Raw genomic sequence first — 25,799 nt, forward strand, 5'->3', positions numbered from 1 at the left:
TGGGAAGTCCAAGACTGAGGGGCCACATCTGGTGAGGGCCTTCTTGCTGCATCATCCCTGGCAGAAGGCAGAAGAGTGAGAGAGCCCTTGAAATAGCAAGAGAGGGCTGAACTCACTTTTATAACACACCCACTCTTGTGATAATGAGCCCACTCATTAGATAGACAGATACATAGATAAAATAGATAATGATACTAATCTATTCATTAGTGAGAAAAAAGAGAGCAAAGCCGTCATGACCTAATCACCTCTTAAAAGTTCCACCTCTCAACACTGTTGCACTTGGGCTTAAGTTTCCAACACATGAAGCTTGGGGGAGACCTTCGAACCATAGCAGGAATAAATCAGGTAAGAGGGTGTGTGTCTTGGTCCATTTGTGTCACTAAAAGGAATACTTGAGGCTGGATAATTTATAAAGAAGAGAAGTTTATTTGGCTCATAGTTCTTCAGGCTATACAAAAAATGTTACACCACCATATGCATCTGGCAAGGGGCTCAGGCTGCTTCTACTCATGACCAAAGGCTAAGAGGAGTTGGTGTGTGCAGAGGTACAGAGATCACATGGCAAGAGAGGAAGCAAGAGAGACGGGGGAAGTGCCAGGCTCTTCTTAACAACCAGCTCCTGTAGGAACTAATAGAATACTAACTCGCTCCTTACTCGAGGAGGGCACCAAGCCGTTCATGAGGGATCTGTCGCCATGACAAAAATACCTCCCATTAGGACCCATCTCCAACATTGGTGATCAAATTTCAATGTGAGGTTTGGGGGACAAACATCCAAACTATAGCAGTGGGCAAGAGTGGTGACAATGACTGAGGAAAGTAAGATCCAACCCTCCCCTACAGAGGTACGGCTTAAGGTAATTCAGTGTGATGGACGGATTCACAGCTTTTTTTTTTTTTTTTTGAGTTGGAATCTCGCTCTGTCGCCCAGGCTGGAGTGCAGTGGTGCCATCTTGGCTCACTACAACCTCCGCCTCCTGGGTTCAAGTGATTCTCCTGCCTCAGCCTCCCCAGTAGCTGGGATTACAGGCACCCGCCCCCATGCCAGGCTAATTTTTGTATTTTTTAGTAGAGATGGGGTTTCACCATGTTGGCCAGGGTGGTCTCGAACTCCTGGCCTCAGGTGATCCATCCACCTTGGCCTCCCAAAGTGCTGGGATTACAGGTGTGAGCCACCGCACCCAGACAGATTCATAGCTTTTTAAATAACTTTGCCACAAGAGAAAAATTACTGGTGATATGTCTTTGTCCTTGTCTTGTTTTATGTTTTTGTTAATGACTTAAATGGCAACATGGAAAGCACGCGTCATACTCATCAATGTCACAAAACTGTGGAAGGTTGCTTGATAATAGACTCAATGACCAAAAAGTCCTCGTTAGCTGGGATGTAAAAATGAAATTTACAAATAAAATTATATATTCAATCAGTGAACTAATTAATGTCAGTTAAGATTAAATCAATTGCATATCTAATTTATGCCCAGCTTGACAGCTTCTCATGGAAGAAGAAGCAGGAGCTAATAGAATGAGGAGGCTGCTAAGAAATTTAACACAATATTAAACTGTAATAGTAGAAGTGTTTTGTCCAAACTGAAGCAGGAAAAGATAACACTCTTTGTAGCTGTAGTCTTATCATGCCTGAAATATTACGAGTGAAATCTGGATACCCAACTGTATCAGTCAGTTCTCGTACTGCTATAAAGAAATGTCTGAGACTGGGTAATTTATAAAGAAAAGAGGTTTAATTGGCTCACAGTTCCTCAGGCTGTACAGAAAGCCTGGTGGCGTCTGCTTCTGGGGAAGCCTCGGGGAGCTTTTACTCATGGCAGAAGATAAAGCAGGAGCAGGTGTCCTACATGGCAAAAGCAGGACCTAGAGAGAGGGGGAAGGTGCAACCAGATCTCCTGAGAACTCACTCACTGTGCAGTACCAAGGTGGGCATGGTGCTAAACCATTCATGAGAACTCCACCCCCATGAGCCAATCACCTCCTACCAGGCCCCACCTCCAGCATTGGGGATTACATTTCAACATGAGATTTGGGTGGGGACACAGATCCAAACCATATCACAAACTTTCAGAGATGTTGAACAAGTAGGCCCTCAGAGGTGGTAGGAAAGAAGGATGAAGAGAGATCTTTGACGAGTTCGGCATGTCAGGGACGTTTATTCAGGAAAAGAGAATCTCTATGGAGCAAATGCCAGGCATGTTCAGTTCATTGGAAGGGAGGTCATGTGGCAGGTGAGTGTTGTTATTTTGTCTGCCTCCAGAGGGCAGAAATAAAACCAGTGGGAGAAAGTTGCAAGGAGGCAGTTTCAGAAAACTTGGGTTAGAACTAGAGTTGTTGATAATAAAATGTCTCCACAGGAATAGGTTTTCCTTTCCCTGGTGCTGTTCAGACTGAGGCTGGGTCCTTAGCTGTAATTGACATGGGAGCCAAGATTTCTGCTTTGGGAGGGACAGTGGGAGTCTATCAACCTGTGATTTTTAAGAGCCCTGTCAGTCATTCAGCTTCTACCTGAATAGTTCTGGTAACTGTGGGACAGATCTCTTTGTTTAAAATGTGTTTTTCTTTAAATAAAACATTGAGCTAAAATTTGCTTATCTTGCCTTGAACAATAGAAAAGGCGGCAAAACCACAGATGTGACTGGTGAAATTGTTGGAGTAATGTGCTTAAGTGAAGTGGCAGTGTTGCTTTTAAAACAAGATGAATTGGCTTTTGGTCAGTGTTCATATTGAAGCTGGCATCAGATCTGGCTCAGGACATTAGAATAAGAAATAGATTCGAAGAGTTAACACCTTCTACTTAAAGTCAAGAGTATTATTATTATTATTATTTTTGAGATGTAGTTTTGCTCTTGTTGCCCAGGCTGGAGTGCAATGGTGCCATCTCGGCTCACTGCAACCTCTGCCTCCTGGGTTCAAATGATTCTCCTGCCTCAGCCTCCTAAATAGCTGGGATTACAGGCATCTGCCATCATGCCAGGCTAATTTTTGTATTTTTTTTTTCTTTAAGTAGAGATTTTGTTTCACCATGCTGGCCAGGCTAATCTCGAACTTCTGACCTCAGTTGATCCGCCTGCCTCAGCCTCCCAAAGTGCTGAGATTACAGGCATGAGCCACCATGCCTGGTGGTCAAGAGTAGTTTTCAAGAGTAGGGGCAGAACTGAGCCTGCCTTGGGAACCTAGCAACTCAAGCTGTAGGCAGAAGAAGGACATTGAAACTGAGAATGCAGCTGGGTCTTGTAGATATTACGTGTTACTAGTCATAGTGATCTTTGAGAGAGAGTTTCAGATTTAAACATTTTAGACTATAGCAGTGTTCAGAAAAGTTGAATTGTTTGAGACCTTTTCAATGCTAGTTTCAATACTTTCATTCTTTCCTATGTACCAGTGTTGCATTTTTTGATATAAATTATTTGAGATGAAGAAGTATGACTAAGAATCTTTTTAAAATTTGGACTCAGCCTACATTGCATAGGTGGTAGAAGGGTTTAAAGAGTCTCTATATTTTGTTATAGGCCTTAACTTCTAGGCATCTTCATTTGGATGTTAACTTTTGTATTTGAGCAAATCATAAGGTGCTTTTGGAGCAAAGTTTTAGCCATGACTATAGTTTCATAATTTGGGACCTAGAGCAGCAGATTATGCAGGTTGTCAACACCAGATAGTCATACTCATTGCCTTAGGTTGAAGTCCTTCTTCCTAGTCCCAGAACCATGACTCTGGTGTAAGTCTTATCATTTCCAAAGTAGGTTCAGGGCATGCATCTCTGACATGAGCCTTGTTCTATATACTGCTGCTAAGATAACCTTGAAACCTATTTCAATTACTTCATGCCTCAATAATCCTACAGTGTTCTCACTGTATTAAATCTAAATCCCTCAAAGTATAGGTGAGAGCCCTCTATCACAAATTCCACCTTTTTCTCTGAAGCTTCCAATTCTGTCCTATTAATCCTTTTAAGAAATATATCTTTATTAATTCATTTACTCATTCGTTCATTCGTTCAAGGAGTAACCAATATCTATTTATAGAGTACCAGGTGCTTGAGTTTTTTAATCCTCACAACAACCTTGACCAGAAGGTTTATTAAAGATCACAATTTAACAAATAAGAAAATTCAGGTTCAGAGAACTTTATGCCCAACATCACTCCTTTTCTCTCATTATATTCCATGCTCTCTCCAGTGTACCATACTTCCTCTCATTTTGCAAACATTTAATGGGTTTCTTTTCTGTGACAAAACTGGTGTTAGGTGTTAGGACAAAGAAGATGAACGAAACACTGAGATCATATATATGAACATGCATGTGAAATTATAAAGCATTATATGAAAACTGATTCTTTTTCTTCTTAATAAGAAAAAATTCAGTCTAGTGGAAGAAACAGGAATAAATAACTTTGTCCTCCAAACTTCCCTTGCCTACTGTTACCTCCTTTGCCAAGCTTGTCCTTCAACCTGAATTTGATCTTTCACACTCTGAAGTTTGCTCACTTACCTAGTCATTCAGATTCTTTCACATACTTTACAATTAATTCATTCACCAAACACAAGGGGGTCTTATATTCAAAGCAGAATTCTAGGTTGATACTAGGGATACAAACATGAACAAAACTCAGTCAAGTGGAAGAGATAAAGTATAACTAACTTCAGGCTGGGCACAGTGGCTCATGCCTGTAATCCCAGCACTTTGGGAGCCTGGGGCAGGAGGATTGCTTGAGCTCAGGAGTCTGAGACCAGCCTGGGCAACAAAAAATAAATAAATAAATAAAAGATTAAAAAAAAATTATCCAGGCATGATGGCACACACTAGTAGTCCCAGCTACTTGGGAGGCTGAGGTGCGAGAATCCCTTGAGCCTAGGAGCTTGAAGATGCAGTGAGCTACGATCATGCTACTGCACTCTAGCCTCAGAAAAAAAAAAAAAAAAGACTAACTTCAGAGCAATGTGAGAACTGACAAGGATTATAAGATTGTGGGGAAAAGAGGTATGAGACTGCAGGGAGGAAAGGAGGGAGTGGTTTTAGCCGGAGATCAAGGATGAGTAAATGATCTTAAATAGGGAAGAAGAAGTATGTTTCAGAGGGAAGGCACGTACAAAGGGACACAGGTACCTTCTGGAGCCATGAGTGATCAGCTGGGCTGAAGGCATGGCAACTGAGGAAGCCAAAGAGTCTGGAGCCAGAGAAGGCATTTGGACTCAAATGGGATCTATTGGACTGTACCCTATTGGCACTAAGGGCACTAAGGAACTACTGCCTCCCCCCGCCCCGCCCCCGCTTCTCATGCAGGACTATGACCTAGAATTGGAGTTATGTTATAGAAAGATGGCTTCAAGTTCCCCTTTGAGGAGCTCCACAGTAAATAAGCCATTTAGGAGAGAGGTCCCCATTTCTCCGGACTCACCATTGCCTCCAAAAAAAAAAAAAAAGGCAAAAATCTCCCAAAAATAATGGTAAATGAACAAGGGAAGGAAGGAGCTATTTCTCAGTGTTCTTTAGACTTTAATAGAGTATTATGTACTGCTATTATTATTTTTTAGGTTAACAAAAGTAATACATTGTCTCTAGGGACTCCCTGAATGCTCCTTTGTAGCTTAATAGTTGAGGCTGAATGTAGTTATTCAGAATACCTGGACAGCTATGGATGGAACGGGCCTCTCTAGGCTAACTTTTGCTCTCTTGTCTCCTGAATAATTTGAGGGGTGGCATGGGATGCAGTCTGTTAACCTCTTAGAGCCTGTACAACAGAAATACATTACATTTGACTTAATATAAACTCAACAGTTATTTAATGAGTCCTATTGTGGTCCTTGCACTGTGCTATATTTTACAGATATAAAGATAAAAGTAAGAAACAGTCTTTGTCCCTGAGAAACGCATTGTGAAATAACGCTGGGTGAGTTGGCTCACGCCTGTAATCTCAACACTTTGGGAGGCCAAGGAGGGAGATCACTTGAGCTCCAGAGTTCCAGACCAGCCTGGGCAACCTATTGAGACCCCCCTCTCTTCCAAAAAAGGAAAAAAAAAAGGGTGCGGTGGCTCATGCCTGCCCCGCGCCTGCAGTCCCCAAAACAAACAACAACAACAAACAAAAAGAAGAAAGAGGAAATAGAGATTTTAACTTAAGTATAATACAATTTGCTCATACTATGTTAGCTGTATGAACAAAATGCTGTGGGAAATATGGGAATAATATAGCTCACAAGGTTGCTGTGGGGGTTAACAACAACAAAAAGGGAAATAAATGTGTAAATGAAAAAAAAAGTCAGTCTTAGGCTTAATTATCACTGAGTAAACATTGCCTTTATATTACTTTGGCGATCTGCAGAACGCGCAGACCTCGCCGTTCAGGAGTAGTTAGTTCCCTAAGCCTCAGGTTTCTTTAGTCTGGCTGAACCAAAAGGAGTTTCTGCTTAGCTAGGCAGGGTCGGGGGACAACAGCTTCTGCGAGTCTGCGATTGTGGCGGCAGGTATACTCGGCGGTTTACGGTAGTGGGCGGGCCCCAAATCCCCATGTGGTCCCGACATCATTGACATGGCGGAATCCCCCATCAAACCCTCCTGGTAGTTATTTGAGCGGCGGCGGCGGCGGCTGGAGGAGGAGAGCGGCGGCGGCGGGAGCAGCGAAGGGGGCGGCAGGGATCCTCCAGGCTGCCGGCTGGGAAGGCGTGGGCGACCCGGTGTGTGGCGCGCCCGGAGCCCCGCGTTTCAGCCCTAGGGAAGGTAAGGCGTGCAAGAGCCGGGGACTGGAGGAGACCGGGACCCCGCGCGCGATCCCCGGGTCCCGGTGCACTGGAAAGCCCCGGCCTGACGCCGAGTCCGCCAAAGTGCGTCCCTGTCCCGGGAGCACCCTGGGCTTCCCGGCAAAAACTTGGCGCCGGAGTGCTGGGGCGCCCCGCGCTCGCCTGGGCACCCCGGGAACACGGGACCCGGGAGGGGGCGGCCCCCGCCTTGCTGGGCTGGGGTCCCCCGCCTGTGCCGCCTGCCTCAGGGTTTGGAGGAGTGAAAGAAACGGGTAGATTCCTCTTAAAAAAAAAATTGGGCAGTGGCTCGCGGCCTCCCCCCACCCCCCGGCTTCCCAGCAGATTTTGTCCGAGGAATCCGCTCCCCCTCCCGGAATCTCCGCGGCAGGAACGCTGCCCAGGAGGGGGAGGGCGGGCGGCGAGGCCGAGGAATCTTCGACGTGTCACTTTCTGAGGCTGTAGATTTCCATATGGTGGAGGGAAGAGGGCGGGTGTGCGAAGTGGGGCTGGAAGTTGGGGCCGCCTCTCCGCGCCGGCGGGGGCGGTCGGGGGCCTCGAACCCGGGGATGCTCGCGGGGAGGGTCCCGAGCCCCCGCCGGCCTGGCCCCCCCGCCCCCGGCTGGGCCTCTCCGGGACACTCCCCGCCCCGCTGCTGGCCACCTCCGAGCGCGCCACGTCCTCCTCCCCGTCCTGCCCCCCGGGCTCCCCCCGGGCTGGGGGCGGTAACCGGCGGCCGCGGCCGGACTTGGCGAGCCGGCGGCTGGAAGCTCGGGCGGGGGAGTGGGGCGCGGCGGGAAGGAGCGGGCGACCCGGTGTGTGGGCCAGCGGAGCTCCGGTCAGTCGGTCACCCCGAGGGGCGCCTCGGCCCGGGGTGGGGCGGGCGGGCGGAATCTGCGCCCCGAGGCGGCCAGGAGGGGCCGCGCGGACCGTCTGGTGCCCGCGGCTGGGCTGGGGCCGGCAGGCGTGGGAAGGGCCTGTCACTCTCGGCAGAAAGTGGGGCCTCGGGCTGTGCCCGCGAACTTTCCCAGAGGTCCGGGTCCCGGCGTCCCGTGGGAACCGGAGGACCCGGACCCGCCGTCTCGGGAGACTGGGTTGCGCCTCCCGGCGGCGCCTTTGGCTTGGAGGCTTCCAGGAGTGCGCGGTTGGAGTTGGAGCTTTTGGAATCTCAGCTCCCACCCTGCCATCCCAGACGAAGGGAAGCAATGGCATTTTATCCAGACGGTGCCGTTTGCAGACTTCCTTAAAAGTTATAACTTTTTATTTTCTTTTCTCCTCAACCCAGCATTTTATTTAAACAAAATTTAGAATTTGGCCGCAATGGGCCAACGCTGGGGCCAAAAATCCACAGGTTTCTCTCTCCATCCCTGCTGGTTTCTAGTCCCCCTCCCCCTCTTCCCTCCCAGGCTTAATCATATTTTGGAACGGGTGAGGTCTTTTGTTGGGTGGGCACCCCCTGATTGCTTGTCTGTTTATTTTTTAATGTGCAACTAATTTGATTTGAATTTCCTCCAGTTTCCAGGCCTTCCTAGGGAAAGCTAAGGGAGAGGGAATATGCTTTTTTAAAATCGTTTTCTTTCTTTCTTTCTCCTTCTCTCTCCTTCCTTCCTTCTTGCCTTCCTTCCTTCCTTCACTCCTCCTCCTCCTCCTCCTTCTTCTTCTTCTTTTTTTTTTGTTTAATAAATGTGGCAGGAGGTGGGGCATTGGGAATGGGGAGGCACGGTGGTTGTGGGCAAAGAGTCAGAAGGAGCAGACAGACCCGGAAGAAAAGGAATCTGCTCTGGAATAACACTTTTTTTTTGAGGCCTCAGGCCTTGGGCAAAATTGCTTCGCTCTGTAATGATTTCTGCTGCCGGAGTTGCTCCTCCACCCCTAAGTTAAAGCTGTGACCCTGGGTGCCTGGGCAACGCCCCACAGTGGATAGCAGCCGGGAGCGCTGGTTTTGTGCCTTTTGTGGGGGCCCTTGGTTCCCCCTCATTGGAGGCTGACTCTGAAATTTACTGGATCAGTAAATTTCCTGGCTCCCTGGGAGCAGCTGTTAACGAGGATAAAGTCTCTGGGCATGTTTCTGGCCCTGCAAAAGGACCTCACCCATGAAGGTACAATTCTCACTTTGTTTAGATACCAGAGGGGCACCCACAGGCTGGCTGAGAATGAGGCATAGTTGATTAGTTGATTAAAAAAAAATCAGTCATTACAAAATTGTTTTTAAACTCACACGTGCTTTTAAAGTGTTGTGGTTTAAATGACTTTAAGATTTAAAAAATTCATTTGTAAAGATAGCGTTCATTTAAAAGATGTTAAAACTGCAGGATCTCCTCATGAAATAGGAGGTTGTAGCTTCTAATTACAGTATATACAATTTCAGAAAGATATTCCGGTAATCTTTTAAGACAGACTTTATAAATAGCTCACATCAGACGATGGGTTATATTGGAAAGCCAGTCTTCTGGGGTTTCTTGAAGAATGCTTGGGATCTGTGAGGAAGCTCTAGGCTCTTGGAGGCTAGGTAGCAGTTCACTCAGTAGGAGTTTGTGCTCCTTTTGCTCAATATTTAACCTGGTAGCATTTGATTGATAAGTTCATTAGGAGCTAACTAGAAGAACTTCCCACACTTGTCAGTTTGGAAAATGAGGCCCGGGAAGGGAAAGTGACTTGTTGAGGGTCACCATTATAGATGAAAGTTTAATACAGGATTGTGTTAATAGCTCCTTTCTGGGATATCTGATGTGTACTAACCACTAATTCCTGTGCTTTTATACATTATCTCATTAAAATTCTGGTATTTTCGATTTAGGTTGTGTTATGCACACTTTACAAACAAGGGCATTGAGATTTACAGAGATAGAGTAACTTGCATAAGATCACGTAGCTACCAATGGTGTCATCCAATGGAATTTTCTTCAGTGTTGGAAATGGTTCTGTCTGTGCTGTCCAGCATAGCAGCCACAAGGCACATATAACTGAGTCTTTGAAATGTAGCTAGTGGACTGAGGAACAACAGTTTAAGCTTTTTTTTTTTTTTTTTGAAATGGAGTCTCGCTCTGTCGCCCAGGCTAGAGTGAGTGCAGTGGCGCAATCTCGGCTCACTGCAACCTCCGCCTAGCTGGTTGAGATGGATTCTCGCTCTGTAGCCCAGGCTGGAGTGCAGAGGTGCGGTCTCGGCTAACTGCAACCTCCGCCTCCCGGGTTCAAGCGATTCTCCTGCCTCAGCTTCCCGAGTAGCTGGGATTACAGGCGCTTGCCACCACGCCCAGCTAATTTTTTGTATTTTTTAGTAGAGACGGGTTTTCACCATGTTAGCCAGGCTGGTCACGAACTCCTGACTTCAGGTGATCCACCCGCCTCGGGCTCCCAGAGTGCTGGAATTACAGGCGTGAGCCACCACACCCAGCCTAAGTTTTATTTACTTGTAATTATTTTAAACTTAAATTTCCACTTATGGCTAGTGGTTACGATATTGGAGAGCAAAGTGTAGAACTTTTTGACTCCCAAATCTTTCACATGTAGCTTGGTCATATTGCTCTTTATTTTACTTTGAGACAGAGTCTCGCTCTGTTACCCCGGCTGCAGTGCAGTGGCATGATCACTGGCTCACTCACTGTAGCCTCCACCTCCCAGGCTGAAGTGATCCTGTCACCTTGGCCTCTCCAGTAGCTGGGACTACAGGTGTGCACGCCACCATGCCAGGCTATTTATTATTATTATTGTTTTTTTGTAGAGACAGATCTCACTATGTTGTTCAGGCTGCATACTGCTCTTTAGATCTCTTAGTTCATTTTTCTTTCTTCTACGATATCAGAAGTTACATTCAGCCCTTAAATGGAATTTAAAGACTGAGTTAGCTATATAGCTCAACTTTGCTTTCACATGTAGAGTGGATAAAATATGCACATTATTTGTTAACTATTTGGTTTTAAAAACAATGCTTACATGTCATAGTTAAAACTGGTGGAAAAAACTTTAAATGATATCTTCTTTTTTGGTTTAATATAGGAATTGTACATAGGAATTGCTGAAAAAGCAGTCAGAGCTTGTTGGTTATTTTAGTGTAATAAAAGAGTACAAATAGGAAGCAATATGAAAAGTCACTAATAGAAAGTTGAAAAAAATGATCCTGTCATACCCATGTCCATCCGTTCATTGGACAGTTCTTTTCAGATGACTTCATAAGTATCAGTAAACTATTATTCACTTTTCCTTATGTAGCTGCAGAAGTAACTTGAAGAATTAAAATTACTCTTTTACTACACATTGGATTCATCCATGAATTGGGAAGAATATGTGTAAGATTAAAACAGTAAGAAAGATCTGTCCGATGGCAGATGTTCAAATCATTTTCTGATTAGTGGATTTAATTTAAATTCATTGAATTTTAGAGTTTCATTTGCTAAAAGGAATTTCAACAACTTTCTGATTTTGTATGGAATAGTGAAAATTCCAACTCATTTTTTTTTGGTGTACTACCCTCAGGAAAAGGCAAATTGTAATGTAATCTCTTTTTACTAGGATTTTTAAGGGGCAACTGCTAGGTTCAGTATAAATATATCTGAATCTATTGTATCTTCCATAGTTATAGTACTGTCCAGGGATAATTGCAGTTCCTAGTCTTAACTCTAGACGTATCCTGAAGGGCCTATGTCTGTAAATTATCTTTAAATTGTTCTATGTTATTTTAGTGTTATGTGAATTACATTGCTTCCAGCTCTTTGAAAATCGTTAATTCAACTGCAGGTAAGGCGTCAGTTACTGAGACTGTTCAGATAACTGAAACATCCTGTTCATACCCATTCCTGACCAGTGGGACCACTGTACTATTTTCAAGGATAAGATACCACTGTACTATTTTCAGGATAAGAACCATGTTATAAATAGAAGTATAGTGTCCTAGTGAGTGTGACAAATATAGGAAACATGATTTAACCCATGACATATGGTTTGATTTGTAGGACATCCCCAAGTGCTTAATACAAATGAGAAATGTACTATAATCTTAAGGGATAAAGATGTTTAAATGATGGACATAGATTGAGGGCCACATCTGAGCATCAGTTTGAAATCAGAATATCTCCTCTGTCAAGGAGTGACTTTACTTTCTAGTTGGGTCCTTGATAAACTTTTGAATCTCTCTGAGTCTGGGTTTCCTCATTTTAATATAAGGAGGAAAGATCTAACTTGTACCTTTTCAAATGGTTGTCACAAGGGATTAATGAGTCAGTGTATTGAAAAGTGTTTGGCAAAGCCTTATACGAACTCCATAGTTCATTATGTTCCAGAGTTTAAAACTGAGCTGGTGCTATAGTATTTCTTTGCACATTTTCAGAGACCTCCAAATTGTGCTTGGACAGTTTGAAAAATGATTTATTTTTCTCTTTGTGATCAGTAAATAAGGTCCAAGCTTTAGATGTTGTATTTTATTTTACCCCACTCCTAATGGAATAGGTGATTTGTGACCTCTCCAAAGTTGTACTATACATAAGTTGTCCCATATCTGTGTTTTTGGGAAGTTGGTCTGTAGCTGGGCTAGTGTTGGTGAAGTGGGCAGGCCAGGCTTGATTCAGGGCTGTTTTTGAGGTAGGGGGAAAAAGTGCAGTCTATTAGAGGAACTTTCAGTACTGAATGATAAAGGAATAAGGTTTTAGTCCTTGTATGTTACCTTAGTCTATTACTTGAGCTTTCAGCAATTACAGCTGAGAATGGAAAAGAATCATATTTTCAGTGTAGGGGAATCTTTGCAACCTACCTGCCTTTGCACTTTAGAAATCACAATTGCCTTTTCTTCATGTTAATGAGGTTAATCCATTAAGTGGGATTTTTATATGGTAAGACATTATTTTCAAGTAAATTAATTCTCACTCTTAAAGCTGTTGAGAATTCACTTAGGTGGTTGAGGAGAAGCTTTGTACTTTAGTTTACTGAGTGTCTTTATATATATATATACACACTTTGCCTTAAAATATATAGTATGGTTATGGCATTACGTGTTTTAAAGAGGGAGAGAATGCTTGAATTATTGTGGCTAGATAGGGGCAGGTAGACAAGCACAGGCCCAACTGGAAGGATGACTTGATGGTAGTTGAGCACTTTGCAAGGTACCTCCAGTGAGATGCCAGACCCTAGTAACAAGCTCACCTGGAGGGGAGTTTGTTTGTGGTGCAGGTTTAATGCCAAGGATCAGTTCTTGGAAACAGAAGGTATGTGGGGTGCCAATTGAAGATCAGGGGACAGAAATGTTTTCAAAACCACCAAGTATAAATCACATAAGATCAATAGATAGTCGTGATCAGCCATCTACATACAGATGAGGATGTTTGTCAGTTTGAAAATGGATCGATTGTTGAATTTTTCTTTGTTTCTCCCCAGTTAAGATATGCAAGTTTAGCATTCTGTAAGTGTTGGATCAGAATTTCTGATGCCCTTGGCACTACTCAGTGTCAGTTTAGACATTGGCTCCTAATTTTTTTTCTTTTTCTTTTTTAAGACACAGTGTTTCACTGTTGCTGGAGTGCAATGGCTCTATCATAGCTCACTATGGCTTCAAACTCCTGGGCTCAAGTGATCTTTCCACCTCAGCCTCCCGAGTAGGGCTATAGCTAGGACTATAGGTTCACGCCACCATGCCTGGCTAATGGTTTTTTTTTTTATTTTTATAGAGACAGGGTCTCCCTTTGTGGCTCAGGCTGGTCTCTAACTTCTGGCTTGAAGCAATCCCCCTGCTTCAGCCTCCCAAAGTGTTGGGATTATAGGTATGAGCCACCTTGCCCGGCCCCGTTTTGTTTTTATAATATCGTTAAAATACCTCATCCATTTCAAATAACCATTTTGCAGGGTGGTGGGGGATTTTTCTGAGATGGTGTTGAGTCACAGTTAGTGTTATTTGAGGTTCTAGTAAGTATCAAAGTGTGCCTTGTGTTAAATGATTCTATTTGAGCTTAAAATGTAATTTCATTTCTGTTACTTGTTTATTGACTCAGAATGCATTTATTGAGATCTAGACCAGGTTCTTTGTTAATGGAATATTCTACTCTGTTCTCATGTTTTTGGAATCTTGTATAGAGAACGGTATCTACCACCAAACTCCTAAGGCTGGATGGTGGTAAGTTTAATTCTTTGCTACCTTCTGAAATTTGAGAAATAGTAAAATTGGAGCACCTTCAGGCTGTGTTAGACTTTAAGGCTTCTAAATTATATTAGAATGTAAGGATACATCTTTGTTTTGACCCTGGAAAGAGTAGTAAAGATTTTCATAAAGGCCAACTAGTCATAAAACCTTACTTAAATTGACATGATCCTAACTCACAATTATGAAAAGCTTTCGGTTGAAATAATTGTGTAGAAAGTGATCTTTATACATGAACAAAGGTAGGATGTTTTAGAAATAATTGAAGATTCTAAGATCCCAGGAAATATAATGGTTTAATTTATTTTTAAGGGATTTAAGATTCCCCATAGCCTATGAAAGAGGAGTCTCTATTAAAAATAACTCCATTGTTCTAGATGTAGCTAATTAGGGATTTGCAATTATCCAGGCAAGGCTAGGGTAAAGTTTGGCTGCCTATTCTATATGAAAATGTTTTACTGTAAATATCAAGTTTAAATAGATCTTAAGAGGAATATTTACCTAATTAAAAGAACAAACCACTTTTAAGCACCTTGGGAAAATCAATTTACTTAAAAGCAGTGTAAAAATGCAGAATGCATTCACTGATGCTGGTCTGCTGGTGGTCTTTTCATAGAGATACAGGAGCCCCTGGAAAGTCAGTGCTCTCTGTGGATTGCCATGAAATAAATGTTGATTGACTCAATGCTATCATGTGAACTACGAACAGTTTACCAGCAATGGGTAGAACTATATTATTTGCTTGCAAAATATATCACAACAATAAGCACAATATCTGCCTCCCCCACCCCACTCCACTCTACCAATAGACTCCAACTATGCCTATTTATTGGTTTTGGAGTTTTTCTATCGACGTTTGTTTTGCTACTTGTTAACTTCTTTTGTCACGTGTAAGCATTTGATGGCAGATTGGTGAGAGCAGGTGTTAAAGGTTTAAGAACATCATTACTGCTTTTAGCTTCATTTCTTCTGCCTTTGTGTTTGGGCAGGATTGTGGAGAGTCCTGAGTTTAGTATTTAGATAAGCTAATTACACGTCCTTCTCCTCTACTTTTACTAAAGCAAGATCCTCCTGGGCAGCTTAGTTCCAGGTACTGTATGAACTTGCCAGTAATAAGAATAAGTTTCTTTAAAAGATTTCTGGATATTTTACGTTTTATACTCAATTACTCAGATGCGAGGTTTTCTAGTATGTGACTACTTAGGGGTCAGATTTGACCAGTTTTTAACAGTACAAGTTGTACATATAGGATACTTAATGTATTTCTAGGATACTATGCTTCATTTTCTCTTAATATTTTAAAGGTTTTAAAAAACCCATTCTATACCTTCTATATCTTTTATTGTTTAAGTCATTCAATGGGAAAGAAAATAATAAAAGTCTTTAGATGCTGTTTCTGATTTTTTGATCATGGTTTTTTTAATCTCAAGAAAAATAATTCTGATTAAGAAATAGAGGTAAACATTATCCTGAAGTAGTGAATTAGAGAATACTTAAATATACTGAGCTGGAATCCTTGTGTATTGCTGTTGGGAATGTTAAATGATAAAGCTACTGTGGAAAACAGTTTTGTAGTTCATAAATATTTACACATAGAATTACTATATGATTCAGCAATTCCATTCCTATTCTTATACGCAAAAGAAAGCAGGGACTCAGGTACTTAAAAGCCAGTGTTTATAGCAGCATTATTGACAATACCTAAAAGGTAGAAACAACCCATGTCCATCAACAGATGAATGGATAAACAAAATACGGTATTATATGTTGGAATATTTTGGTACAGTGGAATATTATTCAGCCATAAAAAAGAAGGCAATTCTAATACATGCCATAACATGAATGAATCTTGAAAACATTATGCTAAGTGAAATAAGCCGGACACAAAAAGATAAATATTGTATATATCCACTTGCATGAGATGACTAGGATAGGTAAATTCATAGAAACAAAAAGTAGAATAGAGATTACCAGGGCTTGGGGGAAGGGAAAATGGAGAGATAGTGTTTCATGGGTTTAGAATTTCTGTTTGGGATGATAAAAAGGTTCTGGAAATGAACAGTGGCGATGGTTGTACAACATTATGAATGTATGTAATGCCACTAAGTTGAATGCAGAAAATGGGAAATTTTTTGTTATGTATATTTTATGACAATTAAAAAATGCAAAAGTAAATATTGAGGATGTATCCTACACAGTCTCCATATGCCTCTTTACTCCCCCTTGGTCTGCTTCAGGCAGGTATATAGATAGTTATTTTTTCTTCATCTGTCTGTTGCAGTGTAAATGGAGATTTCCCTAGGCCATTTTTTGGAGATCAGAGAGTTTCCTTATTTTATTAACTGACTTAAATTTAAGAGGAAAATGTTTAAAAGTAGATCTCTGGAGGGGAAAAAAGGGCATTTTAATATTGAGATGAATCAGGGAGTTTATTAATATTCGCAGACCATGTAAGCACATGAAGATAATCTATCCTGAATAGCACAGCGAGTCAGAAATCCAGGAGTAGGTGTACAATCGGACCTGTCACATTTTCTAACCTTTAAACATTGTTTTTTTTTTTTTTTGAGACAGAATTTCGCTCTTGTTGTCCAGGGTGGAGTGCAATGGTGCGATCTTGGCTCACCCTGACCTCTGCCTCCCGGGTTCAAGCGATTCTCCTTCCTCAGTCTCCCGAGTAGCTGAGATTACAGGCATGCACCACCACCCCTGGCTAATTTTGTATATTTAGTGGAGATGGGGTTTTCTCCATGTTGGTCAGGCTGGTTTTGAACTCCCGACCTCAGGTGATCTGCTCGCCTCTACCTCCCAAAGTCCTGGGATTATAGGCATGAGCCACCGTGCCTGGCCTAACCTTTAAACATTTTATTCATTCTTGACATCATTAGTACTGTGGAAAAACTTTGATTTCTGTTTAAGAGAAATGGTGTAAGTCATCTCTTTAACTCATGTTGGAAATGCATTAGGTGTTAGAATTCTTTAGTTCCTTAGACTGTAAAGCCAAGTTACAAAAGGGATAGAGTGAAAGAAAACACATAAATTCTGTTTTATTCATCTGAACTTGTTTCTGGCATCTAATGATTGCATAGTAGGTTCTGCTCCCTCTGTTTTTTCTTGTGAGGTATTTGATGTTGAGTGTAGTTGGATCATTTACCAAAAGATGGGCAAGATTTTCATTAAGTGATGGGATACCAAAGCCTAAACGTCAGATGAAAAGTGTGTGTACTCAAAATGTCAGATACAAATTCTAATGGAAAGATTTAAATTCAAATGCAAGTTAAGTTCTTAAGGAAAATTACATACCATTTGCTACCACAAAATGTTTACCATTCATTCCAGAACTCCTGGAAAACAGTGTCAAATTGCAAGGGTGTGATAGTAATGTGTACGTGTACTCTCTGTGGGTATATTTTCTTTTTTTTTTTTTTTTAAGATGGTGTCTCACTCTGTCACCCAGGCTGGAGTGCAGTGGCACGATCTTGGCTCACTGCAACCTCCGTCTCCCGGGTTCATGTGATTCTCCTGCCTCAGCCTCCGGAGCAGCTGGGATTACAGGCACGTGCCACCATGCCTGGCTAATTTTTGTGTTTTTGGTAGAGATGGGGTTTCACCATGTTGGCCAGGCTGGTCTCGAACTCCCAACCTCAGGGGATCCACTTGCCTCAGCCTCCCAAAGTGCTGGGATTACAGGCATAAGCCAACACGCCCGGCCTTTGTGGGTATATTTTCGTGTGTGTGTGTGTGTGTGTGTGTGTGTGTATATAGTGTATATATAGTATATATACTCTTTATATAGTGTGTGTGTATATATATTGCTGTATATATAAATGGCTTGATACAAATTCCACTCAATGAGCTTTTCATACCATAGCTGTCATTTTTGTGGCCTACTAATTTCTCTGGCGGTAGGGTCATTACTGATAATCAAAAGGTATTGAGAGTCATGGTCTCATATCCAGGAGTGATATGAAGAATTATTACATTGCGTTTAGAATGCTCTTAAATGATTTTGGCCTATTCAAAAGAAAATGATCTCCCCTTTTCTTTGCATATCCTTGTTATGTTCCAGAGCCATCATTTTAGATAGCTTATCATTTTCTTTCTTTCTTTCTTTTTTTTTTTTTTTTTGGCATTTCGCTCTTGTTGCCCAGACTGGAGTGCAATAGCGCGATCTCGGCTCACCGCAACCTCCGCCTCCCGGTTTCAAGCAATTCTTCTGCCTCAGCCTCCCGAGTAGCTGGGATTACAGGCATGCACCACCATACCTGGCTAATTTTGTATTTTTTTTTTTTTAGTAGAGACGGGGTTTCTCCTAACTTATCATTTTCTTAAATATCTTCTAGCACTTTATCTGTACTATTCAGAAGACTTGACTTTTTCATTGTTGTCTAATAGTCTCCTTGTCTCCCTTATTTGTGAGTAGGGATGATTTCTGATTTAACTTGGGGTCTTTTCATCGTGGGTACACAGTGAATGTTCATTTGATGGCTGGGTGGCTGGATCCCTAGTTTGAATGTGCCATTTAAACTTAGCACCTTTCAATAAGAATGATACAGTGGACTTTGGGGACTCAAGGGGAAAGGTTGGGAAGAGGGTGAGGGATAAAAGACTACAAATTGGGTTCAGTGTATACTGCCCAGGTGAGGGGTGCATCAAAATCTCATAAATCACCGCTAAAGAATCTACTGTCTTTGGAACATGGCCTGTATTTTAGGCATTTTTGTGTTTCCATGGTGTTCTTCAGTTTTTTCCTCAAAGTAGAGAACTAATAAATATTTAATTGAACAAATGAAGATGAAAGGCATGAGTCACCTGTAGTGCAAACCTAGCTTTTTATTCACTGCTATTTTAAAGAAATAAATGTTCTTCAGAGAATACATGACTTTTTTCATGTTTCTATTAGATTGTGAATTGATTTGGAAAATTCGAACAAAAAGCAGTATTTATGTTCCATGAAAATATGGGCCCTCAATTATGTACATTTTGTTTGTTTATTGGAGTCAGTTCAAATTATAAGTTAAGGGAATTATTTTTTAAAATAATGTAACTTTTCAGAGATTTGTGGTAGTTTTAAATGATCCTTTTAAAAAATAATCTTTGTCTTTTTTCTTTTTTTTTTTTTTTGAGACAGGGTCTGGCTCTGCTGCCCAGGCTGGGGTGCAGTGGCATGATCTCTGCTTACTGCAGCCTCCGCCTCCTGGGCTCAAGTGATCCTTCCACTTCAGCCTCCTGCGTGAATGCCACTATGCCCAGATAATTTTTGTGGTGTTTTTTTTTGGTAGAGATGAGGTCTTGCCATGTTACCCAGGCTGGTCTGGAAGTCCTGGGCTCAAGCGATCCGCCCACCTTGGCGTCCCTAAGTGCTGGGATTACAGGTATGAGCCACGCCTGGCCTTAAATGATCCTTTTATAAGTGAAATTCTGGAAAGGACATATTAAGGGACAGAAACCCTCTCCTCCCCCAAATGCGCCTTGCTGAGCTGTTGGGGGCCCGGCTGAAAGAGTTGATTCTGGCCAAGTGTTGGTTAGTGCTAAACTAAGCCATGGAGAAAGGGTCAAAGAGCATGCCTTGGAAAGAACTTGAGGAGAATGACCTCAGCTATTTGCAGGGGGAGTTAAAGACTGTTAAGAGAGGAATCTCCTGGGACATTATAGGGCTGTGGTGTGTTTGGAGAGGGGCGGTGCCTGTGAGGCTCTTGTTCTTTAGATCTGGGGTGGGATCTGGAAATCCTTATCAAGTGTTTCAGGTGAATTATATGATCAGATAAGTTTGGGGAACTCGGAGTTGGGGAGTTGGCCCTCTTGGTAATCTGTCCCTGTAAGGTTTTCAATCTAATGGCTGGAAAGAGGTGAGAATAGTGCTTAGATTAAAGGACTCCAGTTAGGAGATAGGGCAAAATTGAAGGTTTTAATCATCGTATTCCTTGGAGTAAAATGATAGTCAGCTATTGGCAGTTTTATTTAGAAATGAGGACACTTTTGTGCAGTGTACTTCCAAACCCTCTGACCACAAGGCAGATGTAAAATACAGTAATAGTGGCCAACAATTTTCCAGCATTCACTACTTGCCAGGCATTTTCATGTAAATATGTATTCCATCCATATGTATATTCTGTGTGTGTCTGTGTGTATACATCCATTTATCTATATACAAACACACTTTCCTTAAAAAGTAATTCTGGAAGATATTCTGTTTTTCTGTAGGTGTTTCTAGTTGTCCACAGCAGAAGCTGGTACATATTGAGTGCCCCCATAAGTGTTTATTGAGTGAATCAAAGATGAGAAGGCATACTCAAAAACATTAAAAACTTTTCTAAGGTCACCTAGAGTGATTTTAAAACTTTTTTCAACTGTATCACACTGCTTCTCAATAGTTCAAGTTAATTATCTTATTTGTATCTCTAGACTTGGTACAGTGTCTGTGTTCCCAGGTGGCTGAATACTAAGGCTAAATATTAGCTGAATGCCTTCCATGTGCTCAACCTGTCTATTGTCTAGAAAACTAAAATCTAGGCTGGGCAGAGTGGCTCACGCCCGGAATCCCAGCACTTTGGGAGGCCGAGGCAGGCAGATCACCCGAGGTCAGGAGTTTGAGACCTGCCTGACCAACATGGTGAAACCCCACCTCTACTAAAAATACAAAAATTAGCCAAGCGTGGTGGCGGGCGCCTGTAATCCCAGCTACTCGGGAGGCTGAGGCAGGAGAATCATTTGAACCCGGGAGGCGGAGGTTGTAGTGAGTTGAGACTGCGCCATTGCCCTGCACTCCAGCCTAGGTGACAGGGCAAAACTCCGTCTCAAAAAAAAAAAAAAATCTTTTGAAACAATATTCTGGACATTTTCCAAGAGGGAGATTTTCCTAGATTGTTCTCTGTAGTAGCAACTTAAGCTTAGAATGAAAGAAACCAGAGGATAAAAGTATACTTCATAGAAAGTAATGTATAAGAAACGCAAGGGAGTGAATGGGAAAAATCCGAGGCAGTTGGTTAAGAAACGGTAGTGAAGTTTTACCTTATTTGGACACTTTAAACACTCTATGAAAGGCAGTCCTTTTACTCATTGGTAAAACAGTTCTGTTCATCCGCAGTGCCTTTCATTTAAGTTAATAAGAGTAAGATGCTGTACCTATAATTTGCACCTGGAAAAGCAAATCCTCCTATTCCTAATACTAACTGTTCTTCTCCTTTTAAGGTTAATACTTTTTGGTGGTTTGGGTTGTACTGAAGGCAGCCACAGGGATGGGATGAGCAAAGGACTAGAGGGTGTCTATCTCTGAGAACTCAGAAAGCAGCTCCTGCAGTTAATTAAAGGTGACCTCAGGATTCAGAGGAACCTTGTGCTTTCCCAGACGGCCCAGGCTAAACCTGGGTAGCTGGCAACCCTAAATGCGTCCTTTGTTAGAAATCATGTAGGGCTCGACTCCATCTTTAGAAAGTGAGTTCACTGAAGGTGAGTTAAGGACAAGGCTCTGAAGAGCGGCCTGACTTGCTTTCTTTCCTTGTGTTTGTGGAGTGGTGTAGACAAAGACACTAAGTGAAGATGCAGCCCCCAAGGCTGTGTTGCCTAAAAACCGTTTCTGGCTTCTTCACAGGAATATTCCTCGTGGTCTAGAAGGAGCTATGTGCTTCTCTGGAGATTGTTTCCACAGAATGGTGAGGACTGTTAGAACCACCTTCTCCTTTCTCTCCTGTCTCAGGAGGGAGGCTGTAAGTGCTAAAATGCCCCTGAACAGGGGGGTAGGGGGTGCAGCACCTCCAGAGAAGTGGTCGGTAATGCTGGCTGCCCACCTGACCCCTCTCTATAGCTGGAGGCTGGGAAAGCCTTTGCCTCCTTCCAGCTTTCAGGACTTGCTGTGGTAGGTCCTCATGATGCAGATTACCATAGCACTGAACTAATTCTTAAGAGTACATAGTTTCTTAAATATAAATATACCTCAAGATGTAAAGAGAACAGTTTTAAGCATCTATCAAAGGAGGAATAGATTGTAATTTTAGGATCCAAGTGTTTTATTTCCTTATATTTCTTTAAAATTGCTTGGACTCTCTTCTCTCTAACCTCACACACCTTCACCATCATCACCAAAATTTGCTTTGTATTTATACTCATTTTTAAAGAAATTACTATAAAGTCAGTAATTTGAAGTCTCTTAGGAAGTTCATCTTTAAAAAATGCTCCTTTTTTTCTTTTAAAGCGAGGTGGGAGGAGAAGAAATGGATAACAATTTTTAAGATTTGTATTTTATTTCAGGCTTTGTTTAGCAATACATAACTTAATGTACTATACAATTTCTTCACTAATGAAGAAACATAATTATTTCCAGTTTTATTTGATTTTGGACCTATTTTCTTGCTATGTGATTATTGTCCTGTATCTTTAATTACATCTTATTGACACCCGTGACAATCTCAATAATTTGAAAACATAGCTTTTTAGCTTTTACCATTTGCTTATTATATTCAATTTAAATAGGGAAACAGTGTCACTTCCTGTTTATGTTTCACTTTGCAGTTCTCTTCAATTAGGTCAGTGTTCTCAGGAGTTCATTCAAACCTATGAGGGCATACTAGTTGACAAGAAAGAGAACAGAGGATTCAAATAAATGTCTCTAATAGATTATTTTAGCTTCATTTAGTGTGATTTTGGGTCTGACGTGTTTGCCATTAACGTTCTAGTTGCATGTTTGTCTTCCTTGCTTTCCTGAGGATCAGGGGCAATGGGAGTGAGTAGGGGAGAACAGGCGACGGCTAGGGAAGGATGTAGCACTGATGAAGGTGAGTGAGTTTGTTCCTAGTATGTTTCTTTCTTTCTTTCTTTCTTTCTTTTTTTTTTTTTTTTTTGAGACGGAGTCTTGTTCTGTCACCCAGGCTGGAGTGCAGTGGCTCGATCTCGGCTCACTGCAAGCTCCGCCTCCTGGGTTCACGCCATTCTCCTGCCTCAGCCTCCCAAGTAGCTGGGACTACAGGCGCCCGTCGCCACGCCCGGCTAATTTTTTTGTATTTTTTAGTGGAGACGGGGTTTCACCGTGTTAGCCAGGATGGTCTCAATCTCCTGAACTCGTGATCCGCCCGCCTCGGCCTCCCAAAGTGCTGGGATTACAGACGTGAGCCACTGCGCCTGGCCTTTTCCTAGTATGTTTCATGTGGGATGGCAGGTTTTCCAAATTCTAGTTTCCACTGAGTCATCGGTGAGTCCAATAGAGGGACGATTCTAGCCTGATGTCAGACGTCCTGCTTGGCAGACTAATGAAGGACTTTTTTTTTTTTTTTTAATGTATTTTTAACACAGATTGGTGTATTTGTATATCTTCAGTAAGTTTCAGTTTTAGCCAAGAAATAATCTTTCATAACATTTTTCATGAGAAAGCATAGAATGATTTTCTAGAAAGTTTAATGGCAAGATGTGTTAGATGAAAAGGAAACATTTTTAAGGAGACCATGCTTCTTGGGTATTCTTGAGCCCCTGTCTATAGATAATAGCCGGTTACAACATACAGTTTTCATATTTGGAGGGGACATGGGAAACTACTCACTTAACTTGGAGTTAATATTTTTGGAGTTAATATTTTGGTGCTCTGGAAGCATCTGAGTTTGGGACTGTACTGTGCACATCTCTAACTGGTTAAATTGCCCAGTCTCTCAGTGTCTTCTTAGGACCCTCAGTGTTTTATGCTCAATCTCTCTGTCTTGTTATGACTGTTTGGCTCAACATAGTGTTTTGAACTAGTGATTAGTAAGTGGTAGCTGCTGCTGTTTTATTATTTTATTGCTTTACTCTGTGACTACAGACAGATTTAATTGTTGGATGTATTTCTTAATGGGATAATTATTTAAAAACATTCCCAGTTACTTTAAAACATATGTGAATATTAGCCATCAGTTTTGTCTTGACCTTGCCTTTGGCTCCTTGAGTGTCTCTGTTCATGTGACAGCTTTCCAGCTCATCCTTAATGTCATACTCGAGCCGTTTATCTTAGTGAGGTAGTGTGGGCCTAAAATGAAATAATATATATCAAAAGCACCTGTGGGGGAAAGCACATCTGAATGCCAAGCAGTACTTAGTTATTGCAAGTGCTACTTCTACCAATATTTGTCTTCCTTTCTGCCCCTTTAAAGAGAGGTTGTCCCTTTTTAATAGATATATGACAGTTCTGCTTCCTTTCTTAAGTCTAAGATCAAAGGAACGTTGTAATAAAGGGGAGTCACTCCCTCCCATTCCTTCTCTCTTTTTGTGGATGTTGTTCTGTTTTTTAAGAGCGATCAGGTCTTGACATTAGTGGATGCAGCTGTTGGGCTCCCAAGCTCTGCCTTTCATCTCTGGGTCACCACTGCAGACAGCATCCTTCATCTCTGTCATGGTGTAAAGACACCACTGTGGGGGAACAGTGCGTTGCAGGTTAAGTACGTGAAGTATTTCTAGAGATCCTAGCCACCTTTGCCGCTCATTGTTGTTTGGATGCACCTTTCTTTGAAATGACATAGAACGTTTGGCAGAGAAGTCAATCAATAGAATAGCTTCTCTGCTTTAGAGGTACCTAAACCTCACCAACTGCTTGTAAATTGGAAGCCTAGCTCCAAAAAAGTAAAAGGGGTTGGGGGAAAGAACAAAACTTTTACTGGCAGGTTTTTTTCTAGACATAAACACAGTTGAATGGAAAGGATAATAGGGATCAGTCTGTCTTGCTCTATGAGAGTGAATGAGCTAGTGTTAGACTTTAGTGCTGGAGAAAAATAACATCTACCTTTTTTTTTTTTTAAACGAGGCAGTCAGTGCAGTGTAACTGATGAAAATTAAAGGTCAGTTTCTTCAGTGCCCCACCTCAGTGCATGCCTTGGGCCATGTTAATAATGACAATCCCATTATTTCCTTGCAGTAGGCAGGAAATGCTGTCTACACCCATTAGATTTGTTTGAGTGGCCCCTGGCTGGAAATGAAGAAAATTGAATTTTCTAATTTGCAGGGAGAAAGAAAAAAAGCATATAGTGCTACATAGAGGTTGATTCTTGGGCTGGAAGGAGTGTCATTTTTAAAAACTTGAAATTCTGAATCTCTATTATCGGGACATTTGGCCCTAATCCACACTGAAATCATGTATGGATTTACGTGCAAGTTAGGTGTCTAGGAAACCTTTTTAAATATTGTCAGAATTGGCACAATTGTGGACGTTTTAACCACATGTTTGCAAACTGCCTAGTTGCTCACATGTCCCACTGGCTGCTGGAAACTTGCTTGAAGGAGGGCTTTGTCATAGCTTTCTCTCGGAATATTAGTTTTGCTTTTCAGAAGCAACATTAATGTTGAAGAAAATCTGTATGTTCGTTAGGGTAATCAATTACTTTGTGGTTTCAATAACAAGAAGAAAAAATTATTAGTGTTATAGAGAAAAAAATGTGAACCTGTCTTTGTACATTCTAATCATATTGCCTTGCAGAGTTACATTTCCAAATCTTAGGACTGACTTGGTTTCTGCTACTATTATGTCCTTTAAGAATGAGATCCTTAATTTTCTTTCTTTCTTTTTTTTTTTTTGTAGCAAGTTGATGTCCCTCTTAACATTTTTCCTTTTTTGATAAGCCAAAATATTTTTATTGCTATTTTGATACATTATTTGGTTTATTGGGATGTTCTATTACAGATCCTCAGTTGGTATATAATTCATTCTAAGATACTCAATATCGTATTTTCCCATGAAATACGTAATGAGAAGAGGACCTTAAGTTGAAAGGACCTGCTTGAAATCAGAGGAGTAGCCAATACTACAAGAAGCAGACATTCAGTCTTTGTGTCTAGAGGAGGCAGAGTAAATCATCGCATTTTAATGGATCTGTAGTTTCTATTAAACAGAACCTCTCATATTAGCACCATAACTTCCGGTCATGTATTTGTTTTGTATTGACTGTACATATAGAGCTTCTTCGTTGCTTCTTGAAATGA

At 41.7% G+C, this 25,799-nt stretch overlaps 1 protein-coding gene across 9 annotated transcripts in view; it reads left to right on the top strand.

Annotated features, from left to right (window-relative positions):
* Positions 1–6,475: 6,475 nt before the first annotated feature.
* Positions 6,476–25,799, top strand: part of FNDC3B (fibronectin type III domain containing 3B) — a 361,515-nt gene continuing 342,191 nt past the window's right edge. For 2 of the 9 annotated variants that reach the window (XM_063662427.1, XM_054482964.2), the window contains exon 1: positions 7,502–7,586. The gene's annotated coding sequence lies outside the window, so the exon portion shown is untranslated. Of the gene's footprint in view, positions 6,732–7,335; positions 7,587–8,495; positions 8,848–8,882; positions 19,244–25,799 lie in introns of those variants that run through there. The other 7 variants (XM_063662424.1, XM_063662425.1, XM_054482960.2 and 4 more) reach the window with 6 other exon arrangements.

Source organism: Pongo pygmaeus, chromosome 2, assembly GCF_028885625.2.
Source record: "Pongo pygmaeus isolate AG05252 chromosome 2, NHGRI_mPonPyg2-v2.0_pri, whole genome shotgun sequence".
NCBI classification, from domain to species: domain Eukaryota; kingdom Metazoa; phylum Chordata; class Mammalia; order Primates; family Hominidae; genus Pongo; species Pongo pygmaeus.